General features: G+C 36.8%; 1 protein-coding gene across 1 annotated transcript in view; it reads right to left on the bottom strand.

Moving 5' to 3' along the window:
- Window positions 1-23,600: 23,600 nt before the first annotated feature.
- Window positions 23,601-24,572, bottom strand: part of LOC308693868 (arsenite methyltransferase) — a 51,825-nt gene continuing 50,853 nt past the window's right edge. Inside the window, exon 11 of the mRNA XM_081370960.1 lies at window positions 23,601-23,847. The gene's annotated coding sequence lies outside the window, so the exon portion shown is untranslated. The remainder of the gene's footprint in view (window positions 23,848-24,572) is intronic.

Raw genomic sequence — 24,572 nt, 5'->3', positions numbered from 1 at the left:
GAGCTTCAAACGATCTGAGATCGAATCTCAGTGTAGCCGACAGTGTTTATGTTTTTCCGTTCTTGATGCTTAAATATGCATCTGTTTATTAAAGTCAATCATCTTGTTTAATTATCAATTGTACATTACAACATGAATTTGCTACATTCCCGCTGCAAAGACGACACATCTGATGAAGGAAGACTGTCAGCCGATTGCACCAGAAAATGAAGATGATTCGTCTTTAATCTGCTAAATAATTTTTTTTGTGTGTGTGTGAATCATTCACGAGATTGAGATGACTGACAGTGATACCCGGCCATATCAACGGAAGACATTTTTCAAAACAGATCGAACAAATCAGAAAAATACTTTCAATACAGTATTGCTTTCAATTAAAAAATAAACAATGAAAATGTAAAATAAAAATAAAATTAATTAAGTTTGAAAACCCATCGCACATTTTAAGATATGAATAAAGTGTCGGGACAGTTTATTTATTTAAACAGGGTTGCATCGATAGAGTTTATTCCCTTTGTGATGCAAAATAAGAAACACAGAATCTTAGGCCTATTCTTGCAACATTTTAAATTTCTATTGTCAAAGAAATTGCAGCTAAATTAAAAAATTAAAACGGTACAAAACGGAAAAAGTTCAAAGCAACATAAATTAAGAACAGGCGTTTTTCTTTGCCTCTCTCGCGATGGATATTTTTTTTGTAAGTTTGGTCTCCCTCACTGCGCGCGGCGGGTCTTTCTCGAAATTAAGCATTTCAGCGTAAAAAAACACCATACAGCTGATAATACTGTATATGTCGCTGTGTGTCATCCACACAAATCACGAAAGAAAAAACTGTAACAAATAGCTTTTGTTCCTTCAAAGATACAACATGCCTTGCTGAATTCACCTCACAATAAAACGAGGTGGGTCGCCAATAAAAGAGCTCTGTATTTGTGGAAAACCTATACAATCAATAAAACTACAATATATAATTTAATAAGATATAGGGCCTACTGTACATAGGCTATGGACTTTTGGAGATTTTGAGATTAATCCTTAAAAGAATTTTGCCTTTGCCTCATCAGGCTGGCTCCGACACTCTCCATATAAAAGACGGAACATTAACACCTCTGTCCTGCACCCCCACGATAAAGCAAAGTATTGCCTTCTCCAAACCCCCCACAGGCTAGCTGAGTTTGCAAAACAAAACAAAGAGTTTGCCACTCGTCGTGCCAAACAAATTATAAACTTCAATATTTAATTCCAAACAATCTCAAAACGCTTTGAGACATTTTGAAAAGCCGTGGATGCATTACTGCCACTGGAACCATGAACGCAACAGAATACTGGTTCTGATTTTATTGTTTGTCGTTTAAACGTCATATATATGAATTATTATAATCTACAGAAGTAAAGTCATTGTATAATATTTGTTCCTTAGTGTAAAATGGAAATGCATGGCGATTTTATTTTGTAAATAGGCAAAAAAAAAAATGTTTTAGAAGACAAATCTCTCTGCATCAACAATAGACTATATAATGCATTAATAGGCTAATATAAAAACACCAGTAGTCCAAGTTAGTTCGGGATTCGAACCCGTGTCATCTAAATGATCGTAACGTACGTTCAACCACTCGGCCACTAATCACTCGTTGCGATACGGCCTAACGTTCCAGTGTGTGTTCGCTCGCACGAGCGAGAAACGCTCTTATTCATTCAAATGAACGCGCCGCCGCATTTGTTGAACACTAATTCAACATGCCAGAATAAAACCTGGCTTTAGAACAATGCATAGCGCCACTCGTCGTGGTGTGCCAAAAATTACAATAATTTAGTTTAATTTATTTCAGTGTTAATGTTTGAGTTAAAAAATCCTCCACAAATTAAATTAACCCAAAGTCGGCTATAAGAGTCCTTTAGGCTACGTAAAAAGCAAAGGGCTTACAGTCTTAACATTTAGGCTACTTTGCTTAAATTCGATACATTTATTTTCAGTAGGGCCTAATACATTTGTAGGGATGTAATTTCAGTATGCTTTACCAACGCTATGTATTCAATTAAAGTTCCAAGAGGTCTGGTCTCTATATTTCCTTCCCAGCTGACACTTATATGCAAGTGCACAGCAAAAATCACAACTTGTGCTTGCTGCGAACGCAGGTTATTTAAGGTGTCTCAACTGTACACAGTCTACCCTACAGTGTGAATTCGTTACAAGGTTTCATTTAATTACATTAACGTGCAGCAATTTGTACAAATAGAGTCTATAGGCCTACTGTTGTAGACATTAAATAATCTCATTTAGTATCATATTTGTTAAAATATTATAATGTTGTTTTTTCAATCTATGTTGAATATGAAAAGTGAACAGCATGAGTAAGATAAGATGCATTATATCGAGAGATGGATATGGAGTGGGTCAGACATGATTTTGACCACTTCATTAAGTTTTGTTTAGTAGAAACCTTTTTTTAAAGTGAATTTCGTTTTCTATAAATTGTATCTTAATTTTAATCATTTTTTCATCACCCAATTGTCTGGATTCAATAAGAGAAGCAAACAGACACTAATCATAGAGGCGCCCGTGAGGTCACTTGCATTGCACGTCAGCTGGAGCGCATCTCATCCTCCTAATTTAACGAAACTCAGCGTATGCCTCACACAGACATGATAAATACATCAAATACACAAAGCTTGAAATGTCTTCAAACGAAATAATTCAAAACGAAAAAGAAAAAGGCTACTCTCTGATTATGTCTTTGTGCATTTCTCTCTAGGTGCGTTCACTACAAATATGGCGATCGTCAACTTCATCTTTGCAGTCGACACCGTCAGAAAACACTAGTTCATTGATAAAAATCATATGAAGACAAGGCATATATTAAGTTATTTTAGCTGTTATGAGAAAAATAAATCTAACAAAACCTAAAATCTAAATCTAATAAAAAAAAAAAAAAAATATTAACGCCAATTCAACATGCCAGAATAAAACCTGATTTTTGAACAATGCGTAACGCCACTCGGCCTGGTGTGCCAAAACACTACATTTTAAACTTCAATGTTTAATTCAAAACAATCTCAAAACGAGTTGTGATTTTTTTTTAAAGCCTAGCCTATATACATTAAGGGCATTGAAACCAGGATCTTAACTAAAACGTGTTCCGCGTAATCTCTCAAAAAATTATGCCACACTACTCCATGTAATTTTTTTTTTTTAAGGACTGCTTTTGAAATCACTATAAATTGTATCGCTCACGACAGGGCCGGATTAACAATTTCCTGTGCCCTGGGCAACAAGACTCAAGGCCCCCCGATAGTTAGGGGGGTTCGGGGGCATGCTCCCCCGAGAAAATTTGGATTTCTCTGACCTACATATGTGCAATTTAGGACTTTTGAAGGCCAAAAAATTATAAGAAATAGGCTAGCTTTTAAATCTTGTCATTAGATTATTTGTCTGCTCTCTCCTCATCTTCATATTTCTTATTCTCTCAGTATTCTTATACTGGCCTATTTCTACCTCTCCTAAAGCTGAACTTTGACTGATAGTCTTTTCATTTTCGTCTGTGTCAGTGACGAAAATAAACATAGGCTCAACTGATATTTATACGTTTTATGAATCATTTTCTTAGACATGTTAATTTACTCAAGGCTACCAGGAAAGCTGTATAGCTGTAAAGTCAGTATTGACATTAGGAACCTTCTGCAAGCTTTGGAATTTGAAAACGTCTGTTTTTAAATGTTAAAAGTAATTTTAAATAATACAAATTATAGACTACGTTTAACGCAGTTGGTGGAATTGGCAGACGTTCCCTTAAGCATTCGTGCGCTGTGGAAACGCGTCAAAGCATTCTCAGGTATAATTATGCAGCATTAATGCACGAATGATTTTGAACGAATATTTCATCATGTCGATATACAATGGTCACATAGTGTTAAAACTAATCTTGCTATTGATATCTTTGTTAGACTACCGACCCTATAGAACAAATGTCCGGCTAATATCGAAACTGAAACGAACTTTACTGCGCTCGACCAGCGGGAGTGCATTTCACGAATTAGTAATCGCTGGCGTTCAGCGGGGAGGGAGGAAAGTCGCGTGAACCCGCGTAGATGCACTTTATGCAGTAAAGAAGATCGTAAAGAGTTTGATAACTTTATTAAATTTCTGTGTATTTCCTACCTGTCAGGGCCCCCTAGATGTCATGGGCCCCTGGGCAAGTGCCCAGTTGCCCTAATGGTTAATCCGGCCCTGGCTCACGAGAGCTCTTCGTTTATCTAATTCCTCAATAGAATAGTAAAAATATTCAGCGTCATTGCTCCTAACATCGTCTCTATTTTTAACTTTTGATTCTATTTTTTCAGCTGTAAAATTGATTCTATCTTTGGTTCTATTCTGTTGTAGCCTAATAGGCCTATTTATATAAATGAAAAATATGCCTATTATTTAACCCACTTACATTTTAAAATACGGCAATTGCTGCTGTTTTGCACAATGTCCCTTTGCGCCACCTGGCGGTCATTTCGGGAACGACTTTGAAATGCGGCTGGTTTATTTTCGCCGCGGTAATTTCGCCGCGGCGGCTGGCGCGGCGGTAATAGGCATTCTGGTTGACCACCATCTGTACGTTCACACCGCCGCCGGCGAGAGCGGCAAAATTCGCTCTCGCCGCCCTGTCACCGACGCCGTAGAAAGATTCGGGGACGCTCTGACGCTCTGACGTAGATTAGAATGCGTGATTTTATAAAAAACTTTATTTAAAGGGGCCGCAAAAACCGTTGCTGCAATTGGTCAAAATCATTATTATTTTGAGCAAATGAATTGCATTCCTGCTTAAAAAACAAGCGTTTTTAGTTCAAAGAAGTTCTAGCGTGAAAATGTTGCCTATAAATAGTGTTGCGCAGCTTTTTCTAATCAAACTGACAACACCATGGATGACAAGTCGTACAATAACGGGAAACCCGCAACAGAAATTATTAATTTTTCCTCCATTTTGCTTAGGAACTAATGTGGTGGGAACCAAAGTTTACAGAATTGTGTTCTCTCGTATTCCCTCAGGCGGAGGACTTCTACATACCGACTGGTTGCCGCAGTTGCCGCCGAACCGCGTCATAGCTTATTACCATAAAGTTGACTTGATTTCAACTCTTCTCGCCGTCCAAGACGCGCCGCACCGCCCTCGCCGGAGCTCGCCGCCGGCTCTCATTGAAAATGAATGGCTTCCGGCCACTTTGACGCTCTCGCCGCCGGCGGTGTGAACGCACAGTTAGGCTTCATTTCCCCATCCCTACCATGTGGGAGAAAACATGGCTGGACTAAGCTAAGCTAAGCTAAGCTAAACTAAGCTAAGCTAAGCTAAGCAAGGCAAGGAACAGCAGATAAATATGATGCACATACAACAACAATCTGGCACAGGACTGCAAACACAAGGAGAATAAACAGAGAGAGCAAACAAAGCAGGTAACAAGGGAGGACAGGTGGGGCAAATTAACCAATAATCAGATAACAAAAAGGGAGGGGTTAGACAACAGAGAGGAAAGCACATGGCACATAGAAACAAACATGACAAGCCAATGCTATCTCACGACCAATTTGTACAAATTCGTACGGGTACGTTTAATCGTACGATTTGTCTAAACCCCAGTGATGGGTAGGTTTATGAGCGGGGTCAGGGGTGGGTCATTCGTACGAATTCATTTGAATTGGTGGACTGCGATTTAGCAAAAATCTTCGTACGAATTAGCCACCTCATGAAATACGGATTCATTCTAAAAAAATGCTGGGTTGTTTTAACCCAAATTTCGGTCGAATATGGACAAACCCAGCCATTGGGTTACATTTTTAAATGACATTTTTAACCCAGTGTTTGAGTTTGTCCATATTTGACCCAAAATTGGGTTAAAACAACCGAGCATTTTTTAGAGTGTATACGAATTGCCGTGAGATCAGGTTGGACAAGCCATGTTCTCACACCAAACATTACAAAAACAAGAGTACATGGCCAGTGAAAACAATCACAAGCCATGTGCTCAAACAAAATATGGCACAAACACGCAGCCAAAGAGAGCTCTCACCCTAACACAGAACCGAAACCAAACTAGACCGAAGTGCTGGGATCCGAACACCACGCTCCGCACACAAAACAACTCACGGGGACGGGAGAGTGAACGGCCCGAGAGAACTCAAAACCGCACGCTCACAATGACGAGACAGTAGTGTTGACATTTTTCCTTTTCTCAGAACCTTTTTCATTTTGAGCAGTATCTACTTTTAACATTTGAAACACAACAAATGTAATTATGACAAAAAATTTAGTCAAAAGTGTTTTGTGCCACTTTGATATTTGATATTTTGGTTATTCAGGAAAGACATGTATGGTGTAATGTATAGTGCACCAGTCAGATTATGTTGTTGTTTGGTAGATTAATGGAAATTAGCAACTCAAGAGCCTTAACAGTTGGCTGAATAGTTGCCATTCTACAAGAAAACCTTTTTCAATATATCAGCTTTATGTCATTTGCTGGCTCTCCGCATCCCCATGTCATTGCCCCCCAGCTTTTCAACTTCATGAATTATTCAAAATCATAGAAGTAAACAAAGTGATAAAACAAGGGGAAAGACCCTGGCTAGTGGCAGATGCATGGCAGGCAGGATCAGGATGGAGGCTGGAGGCTCTGTGTTATTTAAACATGCAGACATAAATATGCACTCATGAATATTAAAGCACATGTATACATCCCCCAGAGACAGGAAGTCCTATCATCTTATTTTAGCGCCACACTTTCAACTCCAGTTTATAGGGTATGAAGACTTCAGATGCAAAAGTGCCATCTGAAATTTTCTTTTAAAATGAGCATTTTTATCAAGCTTGTATATTAAAGTTTAGTAATTTCACTTTAATAACAATTAATATGTAATTTTCATTGCCATTAAAATGAAATAACTGAACATAAACATGCAAGCTTGATCAAAATGATCATTCTAGAAGAACATTTCAGATGGCGCTTAGAGGCTTTTGCATCTGAAGTCTTCAGTTGTTTGTTTTCCCACGGAGCAATGATGTATAAATTATTGTGTTATTTTTAAATTATTATTAATGTTGGTGTGGATACAAAGAATGCAGACAAAAAAGTATCTCTTTTCCATATACTGTAGATGTAACACAGCTCAGTGCCATTTCTTTGAAATACGAGGAAAGTGGAATTTTTCTCTATAACAGAAAAACCAACGCTATCTCACGACCAATTCGTACGAATTCGTACGAATGATAAAAAGTTGGCTAATTCGTACTAATTCGTACGACCTCACTCGTACGAATTTGTACGATTTGTCTAAACCCACGTGATGGGTAGGTTTAGGGGCGGGGTCAGGGGTAGGTCATTCGTATGAATTCATACGAATTGGCCAATTCGTAAAATATGTACGATTTTGCAAAAAACGTACTAATTCGTACGAGTCAGGTCGTATGAATTCGTACGAATAAGCCACCTTGTAGAATTTGTACGTTTTCCCGTGAGATCGGGCTCACAAAAACATTTCACTTAAATTTTTGTATACGAATAAAGTCCCCCAAAAAGTCCTTGTGTTGGGCAAGACACACCTCAACATGATACAAAAATGACCTTCAGAAGTTCTTTTTCAAAATGCTGACCCCTGTGAAAGTTACTGTATAATTTGCACTGATTTAAATATATGGGTTCCACTTTATTTCGATAGTCCACTTTAGACATTCTACTAAGTAACTAAATAGCTAAGTCAACTAAGTAACTTTGCAACTACATGTCAACTGACTGTCATTAGAGTATTAGTAGACTGTAGTAGACTGTCTATAGACTGTTAGGTTATGGTTAGGTGTTAGGGTTCGGGTTAGTAGAATAAATTGACTTGTAGTTGCCAAGTTACTTATAGTCAGAAACATTTCTGTTGGGGACCATCAAAATAAAGTGTTAGCAGATATTAAGCATACACTCTACTAATACTCTAATGACAGTTCGTTGACATGTAGTTGCAAAGTTACTTATAGTTAGTAGAATGACTAAAGTGGACTATCAAAATAAAGTGTTACCATATATATTGAGTAGCTTACATTTTAGACAGAATTTTATACTATTTCCCTAACAAAAGCGGTAATCTTGCCATTTTTTAGAAAAATCAGGACTGCAGGTTAGACTGTAATATGCTTTCAGCTAGTTATGGGGCTTTAGATTGCAGCTCTCTTCTATTGTTCTTCACAGGACTGGCTGAAACAGAACGAAAAGGTCAGAAAGGTACTGTTAGCCCTGTGTATAAATATTACACACAGTCAGAAGCTCACTCTGAAAAGCAATTTCTTGACTGGAGCAGTCTTACAATCTTTTTCTCCTAATTGACCCACTTAAAGCTGGCAAATGATTTTCATTTGGAAATTTCCACTTCAAGAGTTCTATAATTAGCATTCCTTATAGGCTTAATAAAAAATTTTAAGTGCTAATTGCACTCCTGTTTCCTGGCTCTAGCAGTTAGTCTCATACTATGAACTCTAGATGTGAAAACTCCCTCTGGTGTGAGCACATTTCAGAAGAACTTCACACTTCATACTTGTGTCTCCTTGTCAATAAAAAAATAATAATCCACTGGTCAATTGAGAAATTCAGGTAAAGTGTGTATTGTCAAAGGTTTTGATTCAACATCTCTTGATGCGCTGTGCTCAATTTATCAGCTATAAATAAGTAAACAATAATCATTTAAATCTGAACAGAATTGTAATCCATGCTTTTAAATTAAATTAACTTAAAGCTAATCAATGATCTGTTTCCGCCATGACTTCTGCCTTTCAGAATATAATGATTGTACTTTTGGTTTTATAATTGTATCATATTCAGTTTAAACTGGGGCATCTCTTTCTGATTTCTGAGTGGCTTTTTAAATAAATATTCCATTGTTCCTCACAACAAGCAGGTGCTTTTTAATGGCATAGCTTTAATTTTTGGCCCAGTATTTCAGGCTGTCTGAAAATCCATTCTTTAACCCTCTAAAGGATCCAATTATTTTACAAATCCTGGGATTTTTTTTATAACATAATCAAGGAAGTAAAAATGCCAGTGTGTGCTAATCTGCAATGCAAGTTTCCAGATAAAAGACAGTTCTAGCGCACAGTTCTTAGACACGTGTTTTGAAGGAACTCTTCATTATGATATGCATAAGCAACTAAAAAGCTTGAGAGAGGCTGAGTGAATACTTCAATTCTGAAAGCACTGTATTACTTAAAGCTGCAGTGTGTAATTTCTGAAGCCACCAAATGGAATGTTTTCAAATAGGTTTCTGAACACTCTTTAAACCTGTCTGGGATAGGAGAAGGAACTTTAACTATTGATTTTGAATTGAATTAGGAATGCCTTTTAAATTCCAGTTGAAATTCTTACTTTGAATTGAGGTAGCAAACACAACAGAGAATTGCAATTATAATTTGAATGTATAAGGAAGTAGAATGGATGGATGGATGGATGGATGGATGGATGGATGGATGGATGGATGGATGGATGGATGGATGGATGGATGGATGGATGGATGGATGGATGGATGGATGGATGGATGGATGGATGGATGGATGGATGGCATTTTTATTTCATTTTCAGTCAGACCGATAGATATCACATTGTAAATGCTATCATATTGCATAACATTAAGGGAAAGGTGAAGTGCTGGGATTGCACTGTTTTGAAAACTGCTTATTGTGTTGTGTACATTTGTGCTCTATTGTGTAATTAAAGTGCTGGCTTTCATGAGCAGGGGTAGAGTGATTAGTTTCTCCACCAAAAGCATTACTGAGGCCATCCAAATCGAGGATGCTAGGGCTTTCATCATATATCAAATGCTTTGAAATGCTTCTAATTCAGTCAGTATGAGTGCAACATTACCATCTCTACTTGGTACATGTTATAAAGCAATATGGATAGAACTGCAAAAAAAAAAAAAAGAAGCAGACTGGTATGTTACTTAAACCATCAACATACAATGATTTCATTCCTGATCACTGCCTCATAAATACACTCACTATGGCAGCATAAAGCAGCAGAGCTGGAATTGCTTTAGTGCTCACTATAGCATGTGACTGATTGAATTAACTGGCATTAATCTTCTGAAAAGAAATCTATTCCCCTAGATATAAAATATGAACCTAGATTCTTCCCAAGGCTTGTGGCTGATATATTTTGTATTATTTTATGTAATAATTCAAAATGTGTTCTTCTCAAGCACAATACTCCAGTGACACACAAATGATCTATCTATCTATCTATCTATCTATCCATCTATCTATCTATCTATCTATCTATCTATCTATCTATCTATCTATCTATCTATCTATCTATCTATCTATCTATCTATCTATCTATCTATCTATCTATCTATCTATCTATCTATCTATCATCTATCTATCTATCTATCTATCTATCTATCTATCTATCTATCTATCTATCTATCTATCTATCTATCTATCTACCAAATAAAAGTAACAAATTATTACCAATTTAAGATTAACTGACACACAAATTATCTATCTATCCAGTGACACACGAATTATCCATCCATCCATCCATCCATCCATCCATCCATCCATCCATCCATCCATCCATCCATCCATCCATCCATCCATCCATCCATCCATCCATCCATCATCTACCAAATAAAAGTAACAAATTATTACCAATTTAAGATTAACTGAAAGTGAATGATGATGGAAAAGGTCATCTAAATTTAGAAATAAGCCAAATGCACTCTTAAATATCCAATAGCCTATCTGACAATTCATCCACTACCATTCAAAGGTTTGGGTAGTTTTTTCAATGTTTTTGAAAGAAGGCTGCTTTTATTTGATCAAAAATACACTAAAAACAGCAATATTTCAAAATTTCAATATAAAATACCTATTTTCTATTTGAATATGTTTAATTATTTAATTTATTCCTGTGATGCCAAAGCTGAATTTTCAGCATCATTACTCCAGTCTTCAGTGTCACATGATTCTTCAGAAATCATTGTAATATGCTGATTTGGTGCGCAAGAAACATTGTTTATTATTATCTATGTTGAAAACAGTACTTGATATTTTTGTGGAAACCGTGATATACAGTATATTTTTTCAGGATTCTTTGATAAATAGAAAGTTGAACAACAACAAAAAAGCCTTTATTTGTAATAAACATTGCAAATTTCTTTACTGTCACTTTTGATTAATTTAATGCATCCTTGCTGAAGAAAAATGAATAATTTCTTTAAAAAACTTTTATACAGTATCAATATATTGGGCATCCCTAATTCCATCCACATCACGTCAACTAAAAGGGAAAACAGGCTGCTTTCTACAAACTCCAGAAAAGTTCTGTCCTTGACAACATGGACATGGTTTCACACTGTGCTTAAAACCCCAAAATAAAGCATCATCCTGACACATCTTATCAGCTTGAGGATATCTTCTAGCCTGACCGCAACTGGGAGCTCAGTCTTAGCTCTCCTGGAGACCACAGTAAATGACACAGTAAATGAGTTTGGATGACATTGACTGACAGTGTCATCTCCTGAGAAGTGCCCTGTGGTTTCTCCACGACAGACCTGTAAATACATACCGTACCTTCTCCTCCTCCTTTCTGTCAAATAGGGGAGATACCTGCTATGGATAGGTCATTAATGACCCAACTGCCGGCCCCCAGCTCCCCGTTCAATTGTCACATTGAATCCAATTTCGCCAGTATTCACTGGAAACTGAGCAAACCCAGCTGGATCCCCTGTCCATCAAAACACTTGCTGTTTGTTGGCTCTGTAACAAAAACAATAGAGCAATAGATTCTATTTACATCATCGTCTGAGGGCGCACATACTGTATATGCATTTACATATATGATCCTGTATATATGATTCAGTTCTCTGAACTTCCACTGCTCTGCTGATAATTTTAACACAGGAATAGAAGATGCATGTGAAATAGATGTTAGAAATGCTTATAAAGAATGAATGTAAAGCTGTCACATGATCAGCAAATTAGCATTCAGTGTGATGCTTATTGATCACGGATTCTGTCGACGGCATAATTTACATTAACGACAATGTTCAAAAACAACATGCAAAAGTAACCCATAAAACTACAAGCTTGCTATTTTGACATCAAATTTACAATCTGTATATCTAGGCCTATCTGTAGTGTGGGAGGATTTGGAAAACAAAACAAGACACAAAAAATCTCTGCATGACAAGGAAAAGCAATAAAACTTTTGTCTCTTCTGAGAAACATGAATTATTTACGCCGCCCCTTGTCAACTAACTGTTTGGTCTTTCTGTCAGAAAAATACAATAACAGATAAGGAATATTGTTCCCTTGAGGGACACAAGATATAATGCATTTTATATGAAAAACATTTTATGTTTGTGCTATAGACAATTCCATACAATATTTTATTTTATTTAATACAGTTTAGTGATACATTGTGCTATGTTATTATTATTCTTTATTTATTTATTTATTTATTTATTTATTTTACTGATAATTAAAGTATTCTTTATTTTTTCTTATAGCCTATACTTATTATTTCTTATTCTACTTTCTTACACAAAACCATTCAAAAGTTTGGGAATGTTAAAACATTTTTTTAAATGTTTTTTTCCCCACCACAGCTGCATTTATTTGAGCAAAAATTTAACATTTAAAATAACTATTTTCTATGTAAATATATTTTACAATTTAATGTATTCCTGTGATGACAAAAAATCATTCTAATATGCTGATTAGGTGCGCAATAAACATTTCTTATTACTATCTATGTTGCAAACAGTTCTTAAAGGAACACATGCTAGCTGGCAACAAAGGATTCCATTCATTATGCTAAGCTAAGCTAGTGGTGGCACTTCCAAACTAAAACAATTTAATATTTTTGTGAAAACCATGATGCATTTTTTCTAATCTAGGGTAGGCCTACCATTCACTCCCATTATAAAGCTTGGAAGTGCCAGGATATTTTTTAATATAACTTCTAAAATGCATGTTTGAGCTGTCTTCACTGAAAACAACCTGCACTGATCTTAAAATATGTCAGTGCCATTGTTTTGTCTCAAGATGCACAGACATCATACATGTTTTTTCTAAGGCACGTTTAAAGAACGCTACTTTAATGTCCTAATTTAATTAAGGCCTACTCCTGACTTAGAATCTTAAGTGAATCTAACTGGCTAAATCTAAGCCAAGTCTGTGAAGCCGGGCCTTAAAGTTAATCTAAATGTAAAAATAGGGGAATGAGCATGCACAATTATACGACCAATAGGGTGCACCAATATGTGCATCCCTATTTAAGTTGTGTAGTTAGGTCTAGCAAAAGCCAGTGTAATTTTCCAGGAAATGTTAGATTTATATATATATATATATATATATATATATATATAGAGAGAGAGAGAGAGAGAGAGAGAGAGAGAGAGAGAGAGAGAGAGAGAGAGAGAGAGAGAGAGAGAGAGAGAGAGAGAGAGAGAGAGAGAGAGAGAGAGAGAGAGAATCTAACAAGAACATCAAGGACTAACAAGCAACCTTTCAAACAATATATATCAAAGGTGCAGACGCTGAATCTTTGAGATAAGGACCTCAGGAAAAATAATAAGGAAGGCTTTGTAACTTCAAACATCAAACACAGCAAAACCTATACAATCTGAAGGGGTGGTACACATGCTCAGTAAAGGCATTAAGTGCCACCCGAGAAAAAGCCTGAATAACTAAGCATGAACGGTTGAGAGGTTAAAAAGCCACTTACTTTTCACCGTTTGCAACTTTAGCGAGGAGGCTGGGGCGCAGAGGCCGTTGTTCTTGGTCAGATGCACACAGATGTGTCAGAGATAGACTGTGTAAACATTTGAAGAGAAAAAACATATCTAATATCGCATGGATGACAGCAGGAGAGAGGAGAGAACGGTTGAAACTGGATCTCCAAATGATAAGTGCTGTCAATTTGCACTTAAAAACGTCTTCAAGACGGATAAAAGCAAATGAAAAAAGCACACAAGCAAAAAATTAAGCAAAAAAAAAAAAGAAAAAAAGTGGCTCCTGGTTAACACTGATTTTTGAAAAACAAACCCAACCAATCTGTAGCTGTAACAGTACAGCATGTGCACTTTTGCTGAAGGGCTAGTTGTAGCTCTAGTTTGATCATATCTGCAGGAGAGCAGAACACCATGAGGTCTTTAAGGTGGAATTCTGAAGGGGTTTGACAGCACTGCGCCACCGTGTAACCCTGAATCTTATTATAACACGGTTCAGCCTTGCAAGGACATGGAGGTGTCAGTGTACAGGAAGCACTTTACAGTATCATGGTGTGTGTGTTTGTGTGGCAGTCGCTCTGTTGAACTGGCTCGTGTAAACATGCTCGAGATAGACAGCACACAATAATATTTCCCTTCGTGTGTATAGATGACACAAGGTAAAGCGAGAAGATTCATTAGAGTTCATTATAATAACATTATACACCTTTGTTTGATCACACAGAGTGGAAGTATTTGTGGGAAGCTGTTTTGTTTGGTTCCGGACTCATTTTTTCTGCCTTCATTAAAATGGGAAACTGTGAGGCATGAAATTACAGCATGAATTATTGTCATTTGTGTAAATATTTGTGCAATATTAATATTCAAAACAGGATGCAGGAGATAAGTTATTATGATTACTGTGTTTTCAATTTTAATAGATTTTTTCTCTGCCTGAATGAGCATCATTAGTGCCAGCTTTTATTTTTAGACCTCTGTCCCACACACAGTCTCAGAGTTCTCATAATCACGTGAGAACAGAGATTATTTACATTTGTACTAATTGCTCAAGGCTATTTGTCAAACAGTGAAGTCAGAATCTAAATGTATTTCAGTTTAACAGTGTTTTCATTTACTATTAGCACATTGCCCCATAATATGAGCAAACACTGCCATCTTCTGGGCAATGGGATAAGAGACCTATCTATCTATCTATCTATCTATCTATCTATCTATCTATCTATCTATCTATCTATCTATCTATCTATCTATCTATCTATCTATCTATCTATCTATCTATCTATCTATCTATCTATCTATCTATCTATCTATCTATCTATCTATCTATCTATCTATCTATCTATCTATCTATCTATCTATCTATCTATCTATCTATCTATCTATCTATCTATCTATCTATCTATCTATCAAGGCTTAGGTCACCCATCCATCTATTTGTTTAACACACACACACACACACACACACACACACACACACACACACACACACACACACACACACACACACACACACACACACACACACACACACACACACACACACACACACACACACACACACACATTGCAATCATTAGTGACCACCACCTTCAAAACATATGAACACATCAATTGAACCAATTGAACTGTTTCTAATCATTTGAAACGCCACACACTGCGACGCCTGCTGGTCTGAACAGTGGAAATGCAACAAAAGCTCAGACAGAACATGCATAAAAAGTTTGAAACAAATTTTATAAACCCATTGCAAATGTTCAATTGAAAGTAAAATCTATCAAATTCAATTAACTAATCATCTAATAAGATTAAATATGTGTTATGTTTACTTTTATCAATTTTCAGTGCTTTATTTGTTGGATTGCACAGCTAAACAGGCCAATAGACTATTAAATATTATTCCTTTTAATTAGCCTATATTAATGTCTAATTAAAATGCGTACATATGTATAAAACTGATCAGAGATCAGGTAAAACCCATGGAGACTTTAATGTTTCGCAGGTGGGTGCAATCCATAGACAGTATAAGAAGTGGACAGAGCCATCTCATTGGCACTCAATTGAGACAAGTGAAGCCCATTTTTAGCGAATTTTTAGGACTTCCGTTCCTGACGCGCAGACTCAAACTGACTCAAACCGAGCTTGACGACGTAGATGTAATGTGAGCAACCCGTCTGTCGTGTTTCTTTAGAAATAAATAATGGACAAATGGAGTCTTCAAACGCCTCAGATGTAAAGTTATTCACTGTCAAAGTGACGCCAAAATGAATGGGAGTCAATGGGATGCTAACAGCAGGTGAAGTTCTGCTACAAGATGGTGGCACGTGGCCGGCTTCAACTTCCGGTCGACTTCCTTCCCGCTTGGTGCGATCTCAGTGAATACACATGATTCATGGGTTCATATCAGGTTCACATAGATCAGGGTTCACCAATCTCGGTCCTGTAGGGCCGCTGTCCTGCAGAGTTTAGCTCCAACCAGCTCCAACACACCTGTTTGAAAGTTTCTAGTATGCCTAGTGAGACCTTGATTAGCTGGTTCAGGTGTGTTTAATTGGGGTTAGAACTAAACTCTGCAGGACAGCGGCCCTCCAGGACCGAGATTGGTGAACCCTGACATAGATCATCGCCCCCCAGCGGTGAACAATTGAAATTTCTTGTAAGGTGAATAGAGCTGGTAAGTCCCGCCCATCCGTAAAACCCCAAGTGGACCTCTAGGTTGAAAAATCATCAATGCAAGTGAATGGGAGAAAATAATTATTTTCTGGTCCCGTTTGAATTGTGCCATGAATGTGAACATATGTTGTTTGTGAATTTTTTATATAATTTTTCATGTTACGAGTTTGACAGTATATGGTATGATTCTTCGGCTAGCAGTTGTGGAAAAGACATAACGAGAAAGACTACATGTCGCCTATGTGACGTCACCCCATAAAGTTGACTTACCCGTGGTTTTCGCCAAACTCAACGATTTTGTCCTCTCAAGGCGGTGAAGTGCACCAAAGACACAGCCATGTTTAGCGGGATCCGTGAGCTAGTGTCCGTGTGCGAGTGGTGGTGACGTTTCAAACGCGTCGAAAGCAGCGAAGAGTTGTAGTTCACAAAGTGCTCTCACACACAAAGTCTAACCGTATCAAACTTCTACCCGCTAAATTGTAGCATTCTTTACACGAAAAATTATATTAAAAATTCACAGACAACATATGTTCACATTCATGGCACAATTCAAACGGGACCAGAAAATAATTATTTTTTTCCCATTCACTTGCATTGACGATTTTTCAACCTAGAGGTCCAGTAGGGTTAGCGGAAGGGGCGGGACTTACCAGCTCTATGATGTAAGGAAGTCTCGTTTACTGAAATCACGTGACTTTGGTAGTTTGATACACACTCAGAACATTCAAAACAAAAGATTTGTAAAGGTTTCGTAGCTTCAAGAAGCAGTGTTTCGAAATTGCCCATCACATTACAAATAATATTGAACATAAACATCTTAAAGAGCACTGACCTGTAGCCTACCACCTGACTGCTGCAGAATATTTTCGCCTTTGATAGTGAGTGTTGCCATTGAAAGTTGAAACCCATAATTTAGAGTCACGAACTGCTCAGAGCATAGGCCGGATTAACCATATGGGCAACTGTGCAAGTGCCCAGGGGCACCATGCAAATATTTATTTCTCTTTTAAAAAAAGCGATTCATTCTCAAACGTATTTCTAGCCTAGGCTCATTCATCAGAACTTTCTAAATTTCCCTGAATGTGTTGTTGAAAGTTTATTATTTTCGTTATTTTGTTTTGTTTTTGTGGATGCGCAATATACCGTCAGATTCACACTACTGCGCGCGCGTTTCATTTCAAGGCCCATACTGCACTAGCTTGTCCACTGGCAAGAGCAAGTGTTTTCAATTAATTCTAATGGAAGTTGAGCTTCCAAAAAAATATACCCATTGACTCCCATTATAAGGCTTGGAAGAGCCAGGACATTTTTTTATATCCAATTGTATTCGTCTGAAAGAAGAATGTCATATACACCTAGAATGGCTTCAGGCTGATATTGATTTTTGGATGAACTATCCCTTAAGGCTGCCATCTTTGCTTAATCGGCTCAAACTTTTTTTGGAACATTTAAATGGAACACTGATTTTTTAAAAAAAATACACATACTGTATTTTACAATTTGATTGAATTTTTATTTTGCCAGGAGAAAAGATGTTAGGCTATTTGGCCAGAAAACATTACTACTTTTGAACGGCCTTCTACCCTTCTTTGAATTTCATAATAGTGTAATTACATACTCTACCAGCAGGGGCTAAAGGGGTGCTCAAGAGCATTTTTATAATAATTGGCACTAAGTTATAGACCGAGTAACTTACAAAAACGCGCCAACATGGATACTGAAACCTTGCAGACTCATTAACGTCACTAAAGGTAAGCAGCAACAACAACCGTTGTTTTAAAACGTGTCTTAGACTTTTTCTCACACAGTTACAATATCCATGAACAAGTTGCATTTCGTTATTTCAAATGTTATCACCTACCTTGTTTGGGTGTGACCAGGTATGGTGAGGGGTGTGAACATTTAGGCTACTTGGTTCTTAGTAAAACCAAGGATAAGAACGTATTATCATGGTTAGATCAATGTAACTGAGGTTTCTTTCAAATAGACTATTTTTGAACATGTAAAAAAAGAAAATGAAGTATATTCGCTAATAGATTTAGTAAGAATCTAGTATTACTACAATATCATTGTAAATGAAAGGCTTTTATGAAGACCTAAAGCTGGAAAATGTCGATACACTAAATGCTTGTAAATGTGCATGTTCATTTTGGTGTCTACACACAGCTGCAAGAGCAACCCAGCTCTGTGACTGTGGATATGTTTTATAGAAGGTATATGTGGCAAGAATATGAAAGTGTCAGCCTTATAGCTTTAAAGGAGGGGCTTTTATGAAGGGCTTTATGGAAGGCCAGCATCACTGCGAAGCATCAATCATTCTTTTTGGCCTACAGCATCGTTGGTTTGCCCTTTCTAAAACAACATTAAGTGAGCTTTAAAGTAGAATTTTATTTTTTATTTATTATTTTTTTATCTCAAAAAGACTCCATCACACACTTGTGAGCTGGGAAATGCCTATCATCCTGTCTGTCTATACTGCATGTGCATAATGTGAGAGCTTACGGCACATTATACTGTATGTCTATTATAAAAGTCTTTCCTGCAAGCAAATAAATTTAAATATGTATCCAATGACACCTCCATAACATGTAATAGAAATAGGCAGGTAAATTGTACAATTGAACAATCTAAGGAAATACAGGCAATACATGCTTTGCACCACTAGATAGCAGACTTTATCTTCACACCAACTCCTGTTTTAGTTACAGGAGATTTCACTAGAATTGCATTTCACTTCAGTTGTGCATTTTATAGGCTACTGAAGGGAAAATCTGATTTATCTTAATTTGTTATTGCACTGGCAAGTGAAGTTTAATTTCTGATTACCTTGCAATGGGAGAAATCAACCCAGATTCATCAACTTGCTGGTTGTTAGTTAACAATTTAACTCAGTAAAGATAACATGATACATGGGCAACATAATTAACTTTTGGTCTAGCCCTCGGCCTGGTTTAACTTTCTTCACCCATCTGTTTTTATCACAATGTTGATTCTCTGTGTAGCATCCATTTGAGAAAGAGTGAATAAGCATAAACCCCCAAAATTACACCATTTTAGTTGTGATTTATAGAGAGCAGTTGTCAGCAATACATCCTTTAGATTTGTGTGTGGGTGTGTGATATGTAACATTTTATTGGATAGAAAAGATTCATGAAGTGACATCTGTCATTTCTGTACATAATTTCTATTTTCTGACACATTCCTGATTCAGCATGAGTCTAACTTACATTTCTTGTGATGTACAAGGGGGATAAACACAATGCCCTTTGTGTAAAACACTCAGTGACACAAAATACAACGTCAGCGCTTTTTGATGAGGGTAGGAGGAGCACAATGTTTGCTTCTGCTCCTACAAAGCCGAGTCCTCTTTGTGGACGCGGTAAGGGGGTTTGGACCTCTGCTGTTGTGGTTTTGGCAACTTTGTGGTTCAGCAATCAAAAGTGCTCATGTTCTCTGAACATTAGGTTGATTTTCACTTCTGTGGTTTAAAAAAAAAAAAATGATAACTGATTTTTATTCTGTTCTGTTTATAGTAAAAATAATCTTTTCCTTCTTTTTTTTTCTTGTAGGTCAATTTTTCTCAGTTGGGTCTTTCTGGGCTGGCTTACAGTTTGGATAGAAATATGAATGTGTGCATGTAGGGATCAGGCCATTTGAATGGAGATCTCTCAGTGGAATGTATAATTAGACAGAGGCCTGTGAAGGGAGAAAGGTAGGCATCTCTCCAGCCCTTAGGCTACCAGCTTCAAAACATTCATATCTTCATCCAATACACAGTATAGCTGGTACATTTCACATTTGAGTATATGAGCATATGAGTTCAGTTTTTTGAAAGATGACTTTAAAATAAAACATATTATAAGTTAAGCAACAATATCAGTGTAGCTTTTTCGGCCGGACATTTGATTAGATGCATCGTGTGAGATTTATCTGTGACTTCTCTATAATATCTGCTGCTTTGCAGAGTAAAAGAGTGTTTAATATCTCTGTAAAATGCATGACTTCAAAGAATGTTTGACTTGGCCGCCTCACATCCTTCCGTATAAGCTTAAATCTCACAGTCGGGTTCGTGCCTGACGCAAATCTGACGCATGCAGCCAGAGCAGACGAATAAAAACCGACTAATGAATTGACATTCGAGACTCATGATAATATGATAAAACACACTGGAGACCTGTGGCTGTTACTAAACCATGTCTGCACAAGTTCGAACCAAAAGAAGCGCTGCTTTGGTTTTAATCTGTCTCATTCATTTTCAGTGGATGTCTCAATAAAGCACTAATGCTCAAAGTGAGGCTTGTGGAAAAAGCTATTACGGGAAAAAGGAGCTATTCATTTCGTTGCCCTTGATAAGCGAACAATAGAGGTTGCATTGTAGAGAGAAGGTCAGGTTGTGTAGCAGGTAGTGTCTGTGGCAGGTAACTTGGGCAAAGCATGGGGCTTTTGTCTGCGTCTGGCTCTCTGGTTGGACTCTCATGGCACTCCGAGTCCGTACCCCCTACCCCCTACAGCAGTGACCGGATTCATCCTATTAGAATGCAGCGCTCATTCGCTGCCTCGGCTCACTGGTGGAGAGAGGGGGCTGTGGAAGAGAGATGAGCGATTTTAGCTGGGAGAATGCCAAGCGGAACTCAGTCTTTTCTGGTCTTTGGATTCTAGTGGTCCAAGGATAAGATTGTGTTTATGGCTGAGGCTGATATCTAAAGAGCAAGCCAATATAATACTGAATTTCAATAAAAATAATGAATAGAACATTTTTTACAAAATTATTTATTTATTATACATATATTAAATCATATTTATTTAAAAAATGTTATTTATTATTTTCCACAATATATACAACATATTTTGACCATAAAAAAAAAGTGTATTATTCATTGTAAAATGACCACTTCTGTTAATCCTCCAATCAGGACAAGCTGATGCTGATGTATAAAGTGCAGGTCAATATAAAATGCTAAATTTAAATAAAATGAAAAAGAATTAATAAAAGTACAATTTGTTTTATATGTATTCATTTATTGGTTTATTTAAAAATGTTAGGTGGATCCTGTTGTAGAGCAAGAAAATCCACGCTCAGGCACTCTCATAATTAGAAAGGTAAAAAGCCTTATCTTTCTTACTAAGTGAGTGCTTGGACGCAGATTTTCTTGCTCTACAACAGGATTCACCTACCATTTTTGATATTTCGTTCCCCTTCTGGACCACCTATAGTTTTGTTTGTGAGTACCAGATACCCCGGTTGAGATATGCCATCTGATTATTATTTATTTATTTATTATTTTGCACAATATTTAACAGGAAACATGTTTCCTTCAATATTTAAAAAAGTGCATTATACACTGTAAAATAAGCACTTCTGTTAACTGTTCCGTCTGGAAAGGCTGTTGCTGATTTCTAAAGAGCAGGCCTATATAATACTGAATTAGAATTAAAAAAAAATATTTAGAATGATTCAAATTTTTACAACAAATATTTTTTCATGTTATATAACATGTAGGCTATTTAAATAATATTCATTAATACATATTGTTTCATATTTTACACAACATTTACAAAATGAAAAATGTTTCTTTTAAGATTGTACTCAAAAACTTGCACATTATTAATTGTAAAATGAACACTTTTGTTATAGGGATAGATTATGTCATCATTTACTCAGCTGCAAGTTTTTTCTTTCTTCTGCTGAGCACAAAAGAAGATATTTTGAAGACCAAACAGTTGATGGGCCCCATTGACTTCCCATAATAGTTTTTGTGGCCCATCAACTGTTCCATATTCTTTAAACAAAATACCCTCTTTTGTGTTCAGTTCAGTTAAAAAAAAAATTATATATATATATATATACATATATATATATATATATATATATATATATATATATATATATTAGAGGTGGGCATAGATTAATTTTTTTAATCTAGATTAATCTAGATTAATTTTGAAATTAATCTAGATTAATCTAGATTAAAATGGCTCATTTGAATTCTGCCGAAGGCATTCAGAATATGTGTGCTACCCAAATAATGACTATAAAAGTAAGTCTTTGAGAACGGGTTTCTCAAGTCAGGTGGCGCATTAGACCAGGGGCTCATCTCCTGTTTCCAAAATGCATCCCAAACTGCTTGAGAAAGCTGTTCTACTCACTGTAAAAGGTTACTACTGTACTGTTACCGTCCGTAGGCAACATTAGGTAGGCCTATGTTATTATCAGCTACTAGCGATGTTGCCTAAAATCCATATTGTGATATACATTGCAGCCTCTTGCGATAACGATATTATAATAAAACCATTTCAGAACAGGTTACACAGACCCTGCTAAACAACTGCTAAATGTATTTTTTTTAAAAGGGTGTATGTAGTTTTGAGAACATATATTGTGCAAAACTGTAAGTATACAACATAATTTTGCAGATAAATAAAATGTAAGTACACTAGTTGCAGAGACTTTAGTAGGTCTAATGTTTATTATGGCTTGGAGCTTATGAAACCCCAAATTTAAAATTAGAATATTCTAACTGATGTCTTTTCAGTTAAAAAGAAACACAACAACGATTCTTAAAATCGGGCGCAGACAGAGATTATGTTCTACACCACTCAGATATATTGGGAATAATACGCGCGCGCTGGTATTCAGTGATATGTTTCGTTTTGAATTTGAGGTGGTAGAACGGATAAGTCACGTTTTAACTTACCGAACTGTTACCTCACACACTCTGTCTATATAGTTTGCTGCTGCTCGTTGCACCGATCTTTTTCACCAGTTTTCACTTTCAGCTGTGTTACAGTGTTTACTTAAGATGACGACGAATATGATGCGTTGCAGCCGTGTCTTCCTCGCGGCCGCGGGTAGATTGCGTCATCATAGCTTGTGTAGCTTGAGCCAGCTCCGAACCCAACTTGGAGAATAGATTAACGGCGATATTTTTTTTATCCCGCGATAAGAGTCTCGCGTTAACGCAGCGCGTTAACGGCCCACCACTAATATATATATATATATATATATATATATATATATATATATATATATATATATATATATATATATATATATATATATATATATATATATATATACAGTGCAATGCATAAGTTAATACACCCATGCTAAAGTTGACTAAAAAGAGGAATAAAAATTCATATTTCATATTTCTTTTAAAGAAACAAGCAAAAGAACAAAGATTTTCACCTTTTATATTTCTTTATTGAACAAAGCCTGGACAAAAGCATTTGACAGTAAAACGAGTTGGTTAATGCAACACTGAGAGAGAGAAGCAGAGCAAGAGAAAAAGATAGAGAGAGTTTCAACAGTTTTATAATGCATCTAATAGAGTGTGTCTGGTTGTACTTGGCAGTCTCTGTGGCAGCCCAGGAACTCATTGACCTCTCAGCTCATCTGTGTGGAGATGCTTCGCTTAAACACTGCCGACTGCCTGCAAATGAAACACACGGCACAATTTCAGCCACAATCGCACATATACATCATTTGAAATGGTCCTCACACTGCGGTATTTCAGTTTGAGCCGAAACCACACATTTACCATCTTATGAGATGGTTTTAGTTTGGCGCTCGACTCATCTGCGGTAAACCCACATATCGGCCATAAATAACGGATACATTTCCATATGAAGCACAAAAATTATGCTAAACATTCCATTGAATTCCCCCTACAATTATCGTACAGTTAAAGCTTGGTATATGAGACACACAGTGTGGTTTTCCTCCACTAAAGGATTATTTAGCCAGTTAAAGAAAACATGTCAGCAAAATGTGACCTGGTGGCTGAGAAAGTGCAGACAATCTTAATCATACGATATCATATATTAAAATAGTGTCCGTGCACATCGTGTCTGCTCAATAGCTCACGGTGGGCTGGCCGACATGAGGGTTGCTGACTTTGGTAGACAGACTGCTGAGATAAAGTGACCTTGGTGGTGCCGATACAAATAATGTGACAGTGCACCTTGTTGTCGCTTGCGAACATGGAATATGGATGCACAGGGATTGGGTTGTCATGGCAACACCTACAAAGCAATGCAGTAGAGGGCGCCAAGGAGATAAAACTGAGTTGAAGAGGGACAATGGGAGATTTGGAGCCAGAATATCATTTGCATCAGTTACAGACTATATCCACCACATGACAACACAAAAGTGAAT

The sequence above is a fragment of the Scardinius erythrophthalmus genome (assembly GCF_964197995.2).
Source record: "Scardinius erythrophthalmus genome assembly, chromosome: 7".
Classification (NCBI taxonomy): domain Eukaryota; kingdom Metazoa; phylum Chordata; class Actinopteri; order Cypriniformes; family Leuciscidae; genus Scardinius; species Scardinius erythrophthalmus.
The sequence above is the reverse complement of the archived record's forward strand: the minus strand, read 5'-3'. Positions and strand labels throughout refer to the sequence as shown.